This window comes from Rosa chinensis, chromosome 5 (genome assembly GCF_002994745.2).
Source record: "Rosa chinensis cultivar Old Blush chromosome 5, RchiOBHm-V2, whole genome shotgun sequence".
NCBI lineage: Eukaryota > Viridiplantae > Streptophyta > Magnoliopsida > Rosales > Rosaceae > Rosa > Rosa chinensis.
This window is the reverse complement of record NC_037092.1, coordinates 44,415,002-44,431,218: the sequence shown is the minus strand read 5'-3', so window position 1 is coordinate 44,431,218 and position 16,217 is coordinate 44,415,002. Positions and strand designations below refer to the sequence as shown.

Genomic DNA, 16,217 nt, shown 5'->3' with positions numbered 1-16,217 from the left:
TTCTTTGCTCTAACCCAATTCATCTCCAAATGCCCAGATCTACTTTCACTTTTCTCATCCTCACACAACTCCCCCTTTCATTCTCTATCCCATCTTTTTCTTTTTCCACAATTCTGCCATCACACTTGTGCTCAACCTAGGTTTATATACCTAACTCTACACCTGAGAATAGCTGCCGAACCGATACTCCACCGATGCTTGTGGATATTGCGGGACCAGTGGCGTTGTGTTGCTCGGTGGTCTCCGCCACCACGACGGCCTATCTTATGTCTTTTGGTACCTTTATCTTTCTTTTGCATACTGTTCGAGTATGGAGAATGATGGTGGACAAACCCTTGGCATCCGGAGTGAAGCGTTGGCTGATGTTACTCCCTCTGCAACTTGGTGGTCAGCAGCCATGGCGGCTGGTCTCCTGGAGGCAGTGCTTTGTGATTCTAGATCTAGGTTTCTTTTTTTCTTTTTTTTGGGCTTTTGGGCCTCGATGTGTTATTTTCTGTTGGATGTAGGTTAATTAAGCTTTCGTCTATTGGGTTTCTGGGTCTAGGACCTTTGCTTCCTTATGTACATCTACTTCTACATTTGTAGTTGTTTTGTTAATGAATGAACTATTTGACCAAAAAAAAAAATTCATCATCAAAACGAACTACATCAACTAAACCCACCACAAGCCGGTTGGGGAGAGTACCATACTCCATTTCAAAAAAACTCCATTACAAAGACTCATCAAACTAGAATTGGAAGAAGCCAATCTGGTGTCATTCTCCACCAATAAGTAGGAAAAGGTAGAGTAAGCGAGGTCTTGCCACACAATGAGCAGCTTTATTACACTATCTAGAGATATATTTCAACTACAAAACTAAAGTTAACTCAAAAGTACCTTTACTTAATCAACTAAGGGTCCATCCACGCTAAGATCATCTTGATTGGAGTTTAAAGCCATGTGCATCACCTTCTATCTCCAAGTGAGTGAAACCCGCTTGAATATAGAAATGCAATCCATTAATCAAAGCAAGAAACTCATAAATTTATGGATTCACAAACCCCCTACCTGGAATTGCCATAGCCGAATACAATCACCATTCTCATCTTTACAGACTGCGCACCATCAACATTGAACTTAATTGCTCCCAAGCTTGGCTTCTCTCATCTACGCTGCCTTCGGTCAACCTGACCATCTGTGTGCATCAGTACCCTGTAGTGTTCAGTCACAATCATTACTACCACAGTTGACATATATGTCCCACCAAGCAGCAGCCTTCTCAATCAAAGCCTCAATTCCTAAAACTTGCCGCCCATGAATTTTATTATTTCTCTCATGCCATAGCTGCCAAGCAACAAGTCCAAACCACTCCAAATCATTCTCCCTAGCAACTATAGCCACATGCAAGAAGAGTTTAAAGAAATCTCTCTCCTTACACACTTTGCAAACATCAATTAAGAAAGTGTGCTTCCACACTCTACAACATTGCGATAATGCATGAATCACACTCTCATCACTACAACCTTATCCAATTTAAACATGTGTATAGAGAAGCAAACTTTGTTGCGAACGCTCTAACAAATATTAATCACTTATCTCAAGATAGAAGGTTGTGGGAGACAAATTTTTCCCTCCCATGTCTCTAGAGCTATAAACTTTGTTAGATTAGCCTTTAGATGCTGTAACCCTTCTCAGACTGTTGCAGATGAGCTAATATCACCTGATCCTTTTTGTTCTTCTGGATGCCTTAAAGGTTTCTATATTTAATCTATCCTTCATCTCAAAATCGGATTTCAAGTGTTCAGCTGTTTCCCTTAATTCTTTAAGGGCTTCTAATGAAGATCATGTCCAACATGAACTGTGATAGAATCCTAAACTTATTATGGAAATGAGTGGCCATATCCCTTCCCAATCAAGTAGTCAATTTAGTGAGTATTTTAACCTCATTGTAAACGCGCTCCGTGGTTTAGAGCCACTTGACTTTGGTAAATGAAGTTCATCATGAATCTTCATGTATATTCCGTATCTAGATCCCCATAAAGATACGTAGTGACCACATTTGTAAGCTGCATGTTCAGTCATTCAGAAACTACCAAACAGATAAGGTAGCGGAGTGCAATGATATCCATTATGAAAGAATATGTCTCATCGTAGTCGATTTCAGAGCGTTTTGTGAGAAACCTTGCGCCATAAGCAAGATTGCCATCTCTTTTTCTCATCACGTTTTCTAACGAAGACCCATTAGTCAACATGTTTTATGTTAGGAGGTGTTGCCATCACTAGCTCGAAACCTTTCCTCTTCGTTAGAGAATCCAACTTAACCTGGATCGCATCTTTCCATTTATGCCAAATCTTTCTACGTTGGCATTCATTTATCAACGGAGCGTGGTTCGATATCGTCGGACTCAAAAAACTCATGTACAATGAAATTTGCGACTACATCATCAATTATGATGGAGTTTCTATCCCACATCTCATGTACTAATTTTTATAGAGCTCTATATTCTCAGGAATAGGTTCTGACATTGAGGTGTCCCCCAACAATAACCATAATCCGGAAGATTCCCATGAGACGGATTTTGAGTGTCGAGGATCCAATGATTGGGTTGTGCCAAAGTATCATTCGAACCCACAGGCCTCCCACGCATCCTAGCTGGGGCCATGGCTTGTAACGCTAGAGTGCCACTCTCTATAGCTTTGGCACCATGCCCACCTCTGCGTAGGGTAGCGCTACGTCCTCTCGTATGGACGTCCATCCTTGCAGGCATGTTTGTAGCAAATATGTCTGATTTCGTCACTTTCGCGGGGATTGAGATGAGACATAGTGGGGAGAGACCACGACAATTCCTATCGTTCCTGCTAAACATCCATGTTCTTATCTCCCCCTAACGACGGGAAGACTGTCTCATCAAAGTGACAATCCACAAATCTAGAGGTAAGGAGATCGCCTAGTAAGGGCATTAAGTGGCAGACGATTGTTGGAGTCTCAAATCCAACGTAGTTGCCCATTTGTCTGTAAGGACCCATCATCGAGCGCTGTAGCGGCGCAATTGGCATATAAATGGCACACTCAAATATGCGTAAGTATGAGATAGTACCAAGTCACTAGTTGTAACGCAGAGGTAGATTGAGTGGCGGTGGGTCGTAGACAAATTAGCATAGCTGCATGCAATATTTCATCACCTCAAACGAATATAAGGAGATTGATATGAATTACCAATGTCTGGACTACCATCGTAGTCGTTTCGGCAAGACCATTTGGGTGTGTACATGGGAATATGATGTCCAACATCAGTCCCATTGCAATAATCATCGAAAGTCTTCGATGTAAACTCTTTAGCATTGTCAAATCCAATTGACTGAATAGGATGATCCGAGGAATGAGCTCGTTGTCATATGATATGTGCTAGGAGTGTAGCATAAGCAGTATTACAAGTAGATAATGGCACAACACGTGACCAACGTATTTGCGTGTCAACCAATATCATGAGATATTTAAACGTTTGCAAGTTGATTGAACCAGTCCACAGAATCCCCACGGACTCTATGTAAGAACAAAATGAGTATTTTCGTATCCTTTATATAGGATGATGTCGGTCCTAATTTCCCTAAGGAATAGGTTTTGTAAAATGAGCGAGAGGCCTTAGAAGCAACCAATGAGGATTTTGGTTGGGCCTGACCGTCTGAAACGCTATTTGTTGCAAAGCTAATGATTGAATCATCACATGGGGCGCCATTACCATGATAAACACCATCCATGACGTCATAGATAGGGATTGTACGTGCCATCCCTAGGCTAGTGGCAAACGGTAGCGGCGGCGGTCACACTTAGTCCAGGAATCAACTTTTGATTCATGCTTCGTTTTGCTCGAAAGAATGGACGTCTGTGTGAAGTCTTTAGTAGACGGATCATCATATTATGGCCAGGATGATCTATCCTGTCGTGACAAAGCCAATATGTGTCTAAATCCAAAAGATCTTATCTCATGACTTTATTGGATTTAATAGCTCGAATAGTGACATAGAGTATACTAAAGAGATACATAAACTTCTTGGTTCCGTGTCCACCCATTTTGGCGGTTACCTTCTTCATTAGAGCGAGAATATGGACTAAAACGTCCAGAATTGTCCCTGGATTTAGGATTTCGCTCTTGGAGCCCTACCTTAGGGGCGCGACTATAATTGCACTCTGGAATATGCTATGTTCCTATGGGTCTCGAATTATAGTTTTTCACAAGGATGTTGTCATGCTTTTCAGCGACATTCATAGCTCCTAACATCGATTCGATATTTCTTTGCAACCATCAAAGCAGAGACGGGGAAGGTAGAGAGAGTCCTCTCAATTAACATCGCATCTATGATATCTTTTCGAGTTGTAATCAATAACTGACTTGAAATCACAGAAGCGGAGGCTATATCCCATCTCACTTCTAGTTCAGGAAGCAGGAAGTCACGGACATTGCCAAATCGTTCTTCGAGTGAGACCCACAGCCTTCTGGGCTCTTCTTAGTTCATATATTCGTACTGGAGCGAATCATCCATATGATGAGTCATTAGGATGATGACTTTCGCCTTATTTGCCTCCAAGGCTACTCTATTTGCTTCTAAAGCTTGAGCTTACTCAACAATTATCACGTCCTGTTAGGTTCGAGAATCGTATTCAGGATTCCATCAGCCTTGAGATGCTGGTGGACATCACGAACCCACTTGTGATATCCAGAGCCAGTTGTTTCCAATAAAGCAAAGTCCAGTTTGTTCAGGTTACTCATCTTGAAAGAGAACAAGAAAAATGGTTAGTTTCGGAGCGAAAAGGGCTACCACGAAAACATATAAAATTTCTGAGCGTAATCGCTCCCAAGAAATTAGGGATTTCTGAGCATAGTCTCTTCTAAGAAATTCGATTCCAAGAGGGGCTGGATCAGATCTAAACAATGATGTTTGTGGTCGATCGTTTCTTCTAAAAAAATTCTAAGTTTGGAAGATCTACAAGCTCTAAGCTTGGAGTGAGCACGAAGCCCCATAGTTTGGCTTAATTAGGTCTCCCATATGATGAAGAAAGGGAGGTAGAAGAAGGGAGTTTGCAAGTCCCCGAGAAAAGAAGAGAAAAAGGATAAAAAAAAACTTCAAAAATGGGAACTTTAAAAGATACTAATTATGGTTTTTGGTGTGGCTAGCGATGTGGCAGCAATGTGGCACGCTGCGGCAAGGTGTGGTGCTCTATGGTAAGGCTGTGGCTAGTTGTGGCGCACTGCAGCAAGGTGTGGCCGGCTTGTTGTGGCTCGCTGTGGCAGTGAGGTGGCGCGCTGTGGCAAGGTGTTCTAGGGTTTTAGGATTTTTGGTTTTTGGGATTTCAGGGTTAGGGCTTCGTGCTTATAACTTGTTTAAGGAAAACTGAAATTGGGAGAGAATTGAGTCATACTTTCAATGAAAATAAGGGCCTCTTTATATAGAGAATTACAAGCATAGAGATAGAGTTGTACATGGAAACATAATCGTACATTGATTGGATATTTACTAAGATTCTCCTAGATTATCTCTAATACAAACCCTATTACAACTAGAGCAAGTAACCTAGAGTTTGGGCCAGACACATATTCTAGATTTATTTAACAATAAAAAATTTAGAAGTAAGAATTTATTATTTGCAATATATTTATTGGGATAATGACCATTAACTATAATGGTCCATTAATTCTTCCCACGCGCGGGATTTGTATTTCGTAGCCCATGCGGTCATCTTTAGGATGAGTAACAGTAGCGGCCCGTTTGCACAAAAACAAAAGGGCGCAACAAGTTTTGGTTAATCATGACAATTGCCACAGCTATGATTTCAATTTTCTCTCAAACCAAACCCATCAAATCTACTTCCCAAATTTAAAACCCTTTCATCCATTTTTGCGAAGCAAGACGGCTAAGTTAGGCGGCAAAGCTAGGGTTTGGTCTTGGCCTACAAATCTTCGTCAAACAAGGCCCTCTCATCCATTTCGGCGAATCAAGACGACTAAGTTAGGCAGCAAAGCTAGGGGTTTGGTCCTAGCCTGCAAATCTATTATCAAACAAGGCAGCCAAGCTAGGGTTTGACCCCCGGCCTACAAATCCACTGTCAACAAGGCGACGAAGCTAGAGATTGCTCCTGACCTACAAATTTACCATCGAACAAGACAGCAAAGTTAGGGTTTGGTCCCGACCTACAAATCCACCTTCGAGCAAGGCGACAAAACTAGGGATTGCTCCTTGCCTACAAATCAATCATCGAGCAAGGAGGTCAGTATCATTTGATATCAGTAACTTTAGTTTCTAAGGGTCAATAGCTTTAGTTTATGAGATTCGTTTGTTATGATGGAATTGATGAATTTTGTGATTAAGAATAATAAAAAATGAATTCTATGAGCTTTTTTAGAGTGAATAGCTTTACAAATGCTGCAATATGTGCGATCTAGGATTGTATTGACCTATAAAGATGAGTATCTTTAGTTGTGAGAGTCAGTAGCTTTAGTTTCTAAGTTTTGTTTGTTCTTATGGAAATTGATGTGTCTTGTGATTACGAATAGTAAAAATGAATTTTATAAGCTTGTTGAGAGTCATTAGCATTAAAATGTTGTAATTTGTGCAATTCAGGATTATATGGACCTCTAAAGATCAATATCTTTAGTTTCTGAGGGTCAGTAGGTTTAGTTCCTGAGGTTTATTTTTTTTGATAGAAATTTTTTAGTTTTGTGATTAAGAATGGTACAAAAAGAATTTTATGAGCTTATTGAGGGTCAATGGCATTAAAATGCTACGATATGTGCAATCTAGTATTATATAGACATTCTAAAGATCAGTAGCTTTAGTTTATGAGGGTCAGTAGCTTTAGCTTCATGATTTTATTTGTATGCGTAACTCTATGTGTGTTCCGAGCTTATGTTTATGTTTATTTTTGAAGGTCAATAGTTTTAGCTTTATGATTGCATTCGCTTGATTGTATAAGGTATTCAACTCAAATCGATTTTTTGTTTTTCATCATTTTTCTTAATAAGTGTTTTATGGACCTTACTGAGCCACTGAGGTCAATAGGTTTAGTTTTCTGTAATATGCGTGTGTAAGTCCAAAAGTTTATTGACCCTTATCGTTTTTGTTTTTTCTGATGATAATTGATGAGTACTCGTTTTTAACTATGCTTACTGAGGATCAGTAGTTTTAGTTTATGATATTTGTTTGTCCTTATGGAAATTGATGAGTTAAAGTTTTTCACTATGCTTATTAGGGTCAGTAGCTTTATTATTTGAAATTTTATTTGGTCTGATGGAAATTGATGAGTTTTTGCTTTTAGCTATGCTTCTTGAGAGTTATGAACTTTATCGTTGAGATTTATTTGGTTTGATGAAGATTGATGCATGAGTTCTCATTTTTAACTATACTTATTAAGGATTAGTAGGTTTATCATTTGAGAATTCTTTGGTCTGCTAACAGGATTAGCATGAAAATTGATGAATTCTCATTTTTAACTATGAATATTGAGGGTTAGTAGGTTTATCATTTCGGATTTCTTTAATCTGCTAATAGGATTAACACCAAAGTTGTGCGTCTCAAGATCTGTTTCAGAGTTATTGAGCGTCAGTCGCTTTATCATTTGAGATTTATTTTATACTCGTAGATATAAAACAAGAAGTTTCATGGAAAATGCTAAATTTATTCAAAACTCACTCTCATCATGTGTATATATCATAATTAAGTAGCACAAAACTATATGGCAAAACATGTAGCAGTGCTGCAGTTGTTTAGATTCTTAGAATTGTGCTTTGTGATGTTGTTATTGTTCTTCCTAGCTCTCTCAATTGTGATTCGTAGTTTTCCTGTCCTTCTTTTTCCGTCAAGCCATAGTTTTCTTGTCCTTCCTTTTTCTTTTTTGTCATGTCGTATTTTTCATAAAAATGTCTATCGAAGGTCAATGATTTTAGTTTTTAGCAATGGTACTCATAATTATATTTGTAAATCAAATCATAACAGTATATGTGTATATGCATGCTTGTACTCTACTTAAGAACACAAACATACCTAGAGCTGCAGCCATTGCAGATGATGACGAATTGATCTTCCTTAATGTAGTGCACTTGGTTTCTTCTCCTCTGAGCTATCCTTGATGAGAGTTCTCTAATGGGCAGAGCGATGTATTCTCTTGTTGGTGTTGATAGCTAGAGCAGGGACCAAGTGGTTCCTTATATAGGCCAACGAGTCTAGATACCTTCCCATAAAGGTTTCCTATACCGATTAGCAATAGGAACAACATTCCTTATTCATGTACATAACCTAATGCAAAGAGGTATGTAAGTTCCCTCAATGAACTGGGAATCCTAATTGAAATATCAATGACAAGTCCGATTGCTTGTTCTGCATCAAGAGTAGCAAGTTGCTTGTTCTTTAAGTTAACATTGATAAGTCCAAATAATCTTACAATATTTGCATACACTACTACACAAAAGGCTTCACACGACGGTTTAAAACTGTCGTCTGACATTTTGCATTTCCGTGGTCTATCGAGGCATCGTCTGATGAAACGTCGTCAGACGACGGTTGAAGGTTTTCAACCGTCGTATACCTATCATTGGGTCGACGGTTTGCAACTAACTTCATCGTCTGATGGATCGGCAGATCTGTCGACATGCTGTCGACAGAAATTTTCCGTGGTGTGACTTTTATTCATACCACGGTTTTATTTTTAAGACGTTGTGCAAATTGTATTCACACGACAGTTCTTCCAGCATAGATGTGGTGTGACGACTTAAAAATTCAGTGCATATGTGCTTTCACACAACATATATAACTCTAACCGTTGTATTGTGACATTTGAGACAATGGTTTTTGCTAATACTTGTTGTCTGTGTGTGCATTCGACAATGATATCAGTAAGAACCGTCGTGTGAATTGTAGAAATTTTGTTTGATTCCACCCTAAAAACCTCATCAGACGACATATTTTTTATTTTTCCTACTGTTGTTTGATTTGGTAATGGCAAGATTCAGATTTAGCTGGAACAAAAAATTGACCAAATGAACAATAATTTTCTTATAATAAATAGTTGTTATAATCCCATAAATGGATCTAATAATGCTAATTGTATCCAAAAAAATAGAAAAGATCACACCTACTGGTCTCTCATACAAAAAAAAAAAAACATCTACAAATGTGGCTAAAATAGTCTCATCTGTACATAATCACATCTATAGAAGAAATGAAATTCAGGCCAACCCAAAAAAGACCAACATCTTGCCTAATGCACTTCAGACCTTGCATATACCCAAAAAGGACCAACAATGATTCATCCCAGCACACTTCCCAACTTTAGCAGGTTCTTCACCTCATAATTTGCGAGTTCATTACGCAGTTCATCAACTTCAGCGTTTGTTGCGAACTAAAGAGAGGTCCATGGTGATCCTCATTGATGATTTAATGTGTGTCAGGCAAGTCTCCATAATGCAGATTCCCCCTAAAAATAAAAAGATGAAAACGTCACATAACCCATCTCCTTAGAATCAAGTATGCTGCTAAGGCTATATGAGATATTACAGTAAACATACTAACCTCAGGACCTATCCTATTGAGGAACGTCTCTGTATCGGTACAAACATAAGAGTCAGAGTTCTCATTGATAGTAAGAGGAGCACTTATGTGCGGTGCTCAAAGAATAATCCAAATAAAAAACCTCATGACCAATTTACCTGTCTAATTTTCTCAGAACCAGTTGCAGCAATGAAATCAGGGAGCTCAAACGGTTGTTTCTCGATACCGTGTTTACCCTGCAAAATCAATCAAGTCCCGATAAGATACCAGTAATGGTATAGTTCTACACTCAAATCAGCAGTCTACTATATTAAAATTATAGATGAACTCCAGAGCACTAAGCATTATGGGATGGCCTCTGAAAGTTCAAAGCAGATACATTAGTACCTTTAAAATGAATAAAATCTGTACAATATGCTAAGTATATCCCCAAATATGGCCTATATCCCCCAATCAACACTAGCAGATACATATGAAGGTAAATCAATCAAGGGTGACTTTTGCCAAACACCTATTACTAGTAAGAAATTCCTGGCTTTTCAATTTGTTCACAGAATACCTAGAACTGCAGGTGAGCAGGTTTATGTTCTTTTGTTAAATAAAACTGGAAGAAAGTTAGTAGTAGAAGACGACCACGACTTATAGAAAGTGTTAGTTTAGCATTCCCATATTCCCATATTATTCTGCATTTTTAATTCTATACATTGCATTTCGATGACTTCGTGAACATGTTATGCACTCAGAATCTCATAATTCATGAACCACTGATTAATCTAAACCAGAGTAGAATTAGAAAAGCTAGGTAGATTTAATTACCAGATTCAATGTGTAAGAAATTCTTGTACGATTTCAAAAAGACCAGCAATTTAGGATCAGCTGCAGTTGCATCCCACACCTGGAAACATATTAACAGTTAAACAATCTTAATATCAAAGCTGTACATATGGGAAAAAAAATAACAGAGAGAAACCTACATAAGCTATTTATCTAGCATATAGTCCAAGTATTTACCAGGTCCCAATTATGCCTATATCCCCCAATCAACATATAGTCCAAGATTGTATTAAAACCATTTGAATTAGTTACCCTACTACGTACTACCATTTCATACCAAAAGCCAAACCAAAAAAATCAAACAGAAGTAAAAAACTTAAACTTCCTTTCTTGAGCAAATGAAACATAGGCAAATGACAGTAAAAACAAACTAATTAAATCAAAATTGAAAAACATAGGTTCTAATGTTCACAGACTATTAGTTTCCATGATAATTAATATGAAAAACATAGGTTCTAATGTTCACGTAGAGTTACTTACAATTATTTATATATGAGATATATGTATGATGCAGCATATATATGTGTGTGTAGTGAATGTGCACGAAGATGGTTTCCTTCTGTTCTGGTTTCAGATTTCCACAATTCAAGATCCACAAGAAGTACTTAGAAGACAAAAAACCACAGCACTAGGCAGAACCCCCCAACTCCAACACTATGATTACAACAAAGGCTGCTTAGCTAATGCTTAAATGGATAACCCCATACTCTTTATTCTGGATAAGAAAGACAAAAATATTAAAAACCCAAAATTTGAAGGAATAATAATCTTTTAGCAAACAATTCACCAGAATATATGCCAAAACTAGACATGAAAATGACCACTACCTAAATTCCATTCTATCAATCAGTACCAAATTCCAAGATCCAATTTTTATTCAGCACCCAAAATTTTTTTCTTATTTTTCTCTACAATTTCCACCAACCCTGTTTGTATTTCTTGTTCCAGAATTACGAAAAATCACAAAATAAGAGAACAAAGCCAGATTCATATAGCAGCAATATTCTTTGTTTGCTTTGGCTTAGCCAAGTAAAATCAGACAAGATAAAAACATTTGGTCCGAGGAAAAGACAGAGCAGAGTGTTGGAACCCAGATTCAGAAAACAACGTTTTGAATTTGTGGGATTAAACAACGCCGAACAAGCAAAAGGGTACGATCATACACACATCACGAAGGGTAAAAATATGCATCTTAAATCTCAAGGCATACATATATGTATATATATATGTAGTTCAAAGATATTTTCAAATACATACACACATCACAGTCAAAGCCCACATAGAAAATAATATATGAACAATGTGCAGTGAGTAGCTTAACGCTACCAGAAACATAGTTCTTAGCAGTTTGCTAAAAGGAAAGGAATCATCGAGTAGAGAGTGATTACAGTTACCGCTTGCCAATGGTAGGGATTGTTGGACTCTCTTTCCAGGCCACCATTGCTATAGTGCAAATTCCCTGTGAAACAAATGAATGCATTAGTTGTCATAAGCTGCAATTCATTATTAGACTCTCATCTTAGGGTCTACGGAATCAAATGTTGTATGTTGCAATTCATTACTCTCCTTTTTTGCGCCAATTTCTATGAACTAGATGTTTTAGGGTACTTTTTTCAATCTTTAAACGTGCAAAAATAAAACAAAATCTGCATAAACATATAGACAAATCTATAATTAGTGACAGGGTTGATGATGAAGCTAAAAGGGCTAGAGCAACTGAATAAAAGAACAAACTAGTATGACATTATCATTAACCAAAAGTAGTTAGAAACAAGCAGGAAATTACCTGGAGGAAGCCTCTTGTGGTGGCTAATCCTCCTACCAGTGAGGACTTGGTGTCGATCGAAAATTTGGAAAATCCCATTCATGCATCCTATTTGCTTCTGCAAATCTGGGTTGTCATCAGCTAAAGAATGCAGAAGTTTTGCAGCCATCTCCACGTCTTCTGTCCAAATCAGTTATTTTCACTCCCAACTTTTTCCAAACATCTACTCAATTTTCTTCAAGCAAATCAGATTCCCCAAAATTCAAATCCAAGGCCCTTCAGTAAATGTTGGAAACAAGCTTTGAGTACACAATACACAATCTTTCACTGCCACAACTCTACACCCTCTGAAACCAATTTCAGTGATTTCAGGCAATTGTAAATGGTCTTATCCATTCTCCAGATATACAAAATTGAGAAGCTGTAAAATTCAGACACCTCACTGACCTTTGTTACACAAGCCGACACCAACATCCAGCTCAAGTACAACAAAATGTAACTTATCCTTCTTTTTGTTCCTTTCTCCTGAAGGACTTGAACAAAATGCAAAGCCAACAGTAAGAGAATAGACCACTTTCCTAGTACAAAATTCCAAACACACCTAGTACAAAATCAAATTACCTACTAATTTTTTATCTTCTCAAAGCTCACAAGAACTGTCCTTTCAATCACAGATCACAACTTCCACACAATCTCCTCTTTTGGGGTCTTTTTCTCCAATCTCTCCAGTTCACAACAATTGAAGATAACTAAAATGGGAAAAGAAGTACACCCAGAAAACCAAACCAAATCAAATCAAATCCTATCAGTGAGGGAAAGAAACCTTATTGGGTTTCACAGAACAAAACTCACAAAACACAATGCCTCGAGCAAGAACCAGAAAAGGGACAGAGAAACTGGAGGGACCCATTACAACAATATGCACTAAACAACACCCAGAGATAACAGAAACATCTACCTTCAGACAGAATTGCCTAAAAGAAACTAAAACCAATGCAACATGTAGAGGAATCTTGGCAGATCCAAGAAGAGATGTTTAAATTACAACCAAGAAAACCAGAAACCCAATTCAAATTACACAAAATCTGAAAGATATATGATAACTGCCCTGCTATTGAGTCCAAACAGACTCTTTGAATCGAGGTCCCGAATCTCTGCTCTCTCCACCACCTCAAACAATCCCTCTCCGAATCCATCTCCGCCGCTCCCTCTTCTCTCCACCTCTCCCTCAACCGCCGCGATGACCTCCACGCCTCTTCTCCCGACGACTCCCTCGCCTCCCTCTGTATCACCTCCGGTGACCTTATCTTCTACACCCTCGACCCCTCCTCCCAAACTCTACAATCCCCAATTCCTCAGGGTCCAGCTTCCCCAATTCCCGAAACCCTAATTAGACATGTGGCTTCCACGAGTGAGGCAATGGCCGAAGATCTGAGGTCGGGTTCGGAAACCTATCTCAGCTTCTCTTTGCTTCTCCAGCCTTCGGATCCAAACGCCGTCTTGTGCCCACATACCTGTCTCCCATACCCGACGTCTCTCTTCTGATGAGATCTGGAGTGAGTGAGATGTAGAAATTGAGAGAGGAATGGAGAGAGGCAGATCTCAGGTGTAATAGAGATGAGGAGATTTGGATATTGAAACTGAGATAGGGAAATCTTAGGTGCAGTAGAGATGAGGAGACCCGGAGAGGGGAGGGGTCGGGAAGAAAAGAACAACATATTGAAAGAGTTTGTTTTAGGAGAGTTGTCTGTTTTAGGAGAGTTGTCGAGAGAGCGAGAGAGGCTGTGTCGAAGAGAGTGAATGCTATGGTGTCGGAGTCGTTGGCTCGTTGCGATGTAAATGCTATTGTGCAGTGGGTCTAGGGCCTTTTTTTTCTTTTTCTTCTGTTTTCAGGTGTACTAATTTGGTCTGAATGGTGGCTCATTTGCACACATATATGGATAAGCTATTACTTGATGCATGTGCAAGCCATCAGACAATGGTTTTCACATAACTGTTGTGGGAATGCCATTTTTAAATTTTCAGTTTGCCTCCTATTGTTGCCTGGGTGGAGAGAAATGGGTTGGGGCCGAGGGAAATGTTGGAGGGAATGTCGGCAGACATGTTTTGACTTGCAAACTTATGTATTCACACCACAGTTTTAAAATAACCGTCATATAAATACTACATGCTGAGGAAATCTAAGTGGTGCCAATTAGTGCTAAACTTGCCGCCTCTCTAACAATTTAACCTCACACCACGCTTCCATATATAAACGTCTTCTGAAGCAATACATAATTCCAGTATGAAAAACACTCGTGGGTTGAATTCATATTAGAAGACGGAAATTTTACAACCGTCGTCTAAATAATGAGAAATGATTCACACCACGGAAATCAGTGTGACGTCGTATGAGAGGTGTCATCTGATTCATTTTCTGTAGTAGTGATATCATATTCACAGATTAATTATAATGGCAAAGAAAAAAGGAAAATCACTTGTTGAAGGAGCAACAAGAACAAAAAGGACAAGACAAAAGAGGAAAGCTGTTGCTATGTATAAAAGAAGAAGGAGCATTTACTGAAGCATTAACTAAAACTAAAAGGAAGAAGATAAGACCGCCGCGATCGAACTACATGCAATATAAATGCAATTTCCATGGATTCTGGGGAAGCTGAAGAAAACGTCATTTTGGGGGTTCATCAAGCCTCTTTGTGACAAGAGAATAATGAAGAACCAAATAACCAAATCACATCAAAAAAACCAAATCAGATGAGCTAATAGGACGGCTTGTGCAGTTTCATAACAACAAAAATGAGGTTTTTCCATTTGGAGATAAATTTACAATCACAACAGATGATGTACTAGAGAGATTTATTCATCGTGAGGAGAGTTCAAAGTTAAAGCACTCTGATTTATCAAAATAGCAAAGCCATATAATATATGTTATATTTTCTCAAAAAAAAAAAACATATGTTATAATATTTAAGTTTCAAAGAGTAGAACTTCTAAAAATATATTTTAATATTCCTATGAAAGTCAAGATGAAATGTCAAAATATTTTATAAAAGGAAAAAAAAAAAAAAGGGAATTCAACGAACATAGCATATATATATAGCTCAATACAGAGTATTTTAGTAAATTACTATTTAACATAAAATTTAAAAGAAAATGGAAGTTAGCCCGCATAGGCACTCAGCTCACTAGATTAAGGGCGAGTTTGGCCCCGAGGTGATTAATTTAAAAGCAGCTTTAGCTGTACTGTGAATATAATCAGCTGGGTGTTTGGTAAACTATGCTTTTAAAAGTGATGTGAGTACAAAAGCAGCGTTTAAGTGTTTGGTAAACTTTAGTATAAAAGTGCTGTGAGTTTAGAAAATGACCAAAAGGACATGAAGTTAAAATGATGTTACTTATATATTTTTAGAAATAAAAACATTTATGATCTTTATAATAACATTTATTATCTCTGTAAGTTATACTCTACTCATTCATTTATCCTACATGTGTGTGTAATCATCTTCAAGTGTCTTTGACATTATATTTCATGTTCTAACTATATTATTGCAAGGAAATATGGGTTCTTTCCTCTGAGTAACTTCCGTCGACTGAATCAATAAGCTTCCTTCCATCCTCTTCCATGTGAAGTCTTGTAATGCCAAACTTCTTATGCCCACCACCAAACTCTACTAGAATGTCCAAATCAATGTAGCCACCGGTTACAATTGGAACAACAAAGTGGGATATTTGGTACCGCGTAAAAGTATTGTTTCCAATCAAACAATTAAGATAGCTAATATGTAAATGAGCTATTTGCTTATACATAGATAGTAGAGGATGCACAAACATAGTTCATTTGATGTTTCTGGGATACAAAACCTTTAGCACATCAGTTTACTTCCATTGCCAAAATATATACATCAAAAATTCAATCTTCAATGGAAAGGAGAGAATCAAAATGGAGCCAACAAAAATCACTCCCATTTCTTGATCACCAACGACATTGGTAAGGTGGAAGAGTTCTTGATATCAACACATCATCATATGAAAATATCAAATGGATCTTCTATGGTGAGCTAGCATTCATTAAACTTGCAGCAATATCATTTCTCACTACAT

General features: G+C 38.0%; 1 long non-coding RNA gene across 8 annotated transcripts; it reads right to left on the bottom strand.

The window, feature by feature from the left end:
• Window positions 1–9,001: 9,001 nt before the first annotated feature.
• On the bottom strand, window positions 9,002–14,101 carry LOC112166159. 8 transcript variants are annotated; one of them, XR_002923141.2, is made up of 8 exons: window positions 12,741–14,100; window positions 12,567–12,652; window positions 12,141–12,466; window positions 11,743–11,813; window positions 10,337–10,415; window positions 9,679–9,756; window positions 9,542–9,570; window positions 9,002–9,446 (listed from the first exon to the last, which is right to left on the bottom strand). It is a non-coding gene; the product is annotated as an uncharacterized LOC112166159 (long non-coding RNA). The 8 variants fall into 8 exon arrangements; XR_002923138.2 differs by having other exon boundaries at window positions 11,749–11,813; window positions 12,745–14,098; XR_002923142.2 differs by having other exon boundaries at window positions 11,749–11,813; window positions 12,567–12,644; window positions 12,745–14,098.
• Between the last annotated feature and the right edge of the window lie 2,116 nt (window positions 14,102–16,217).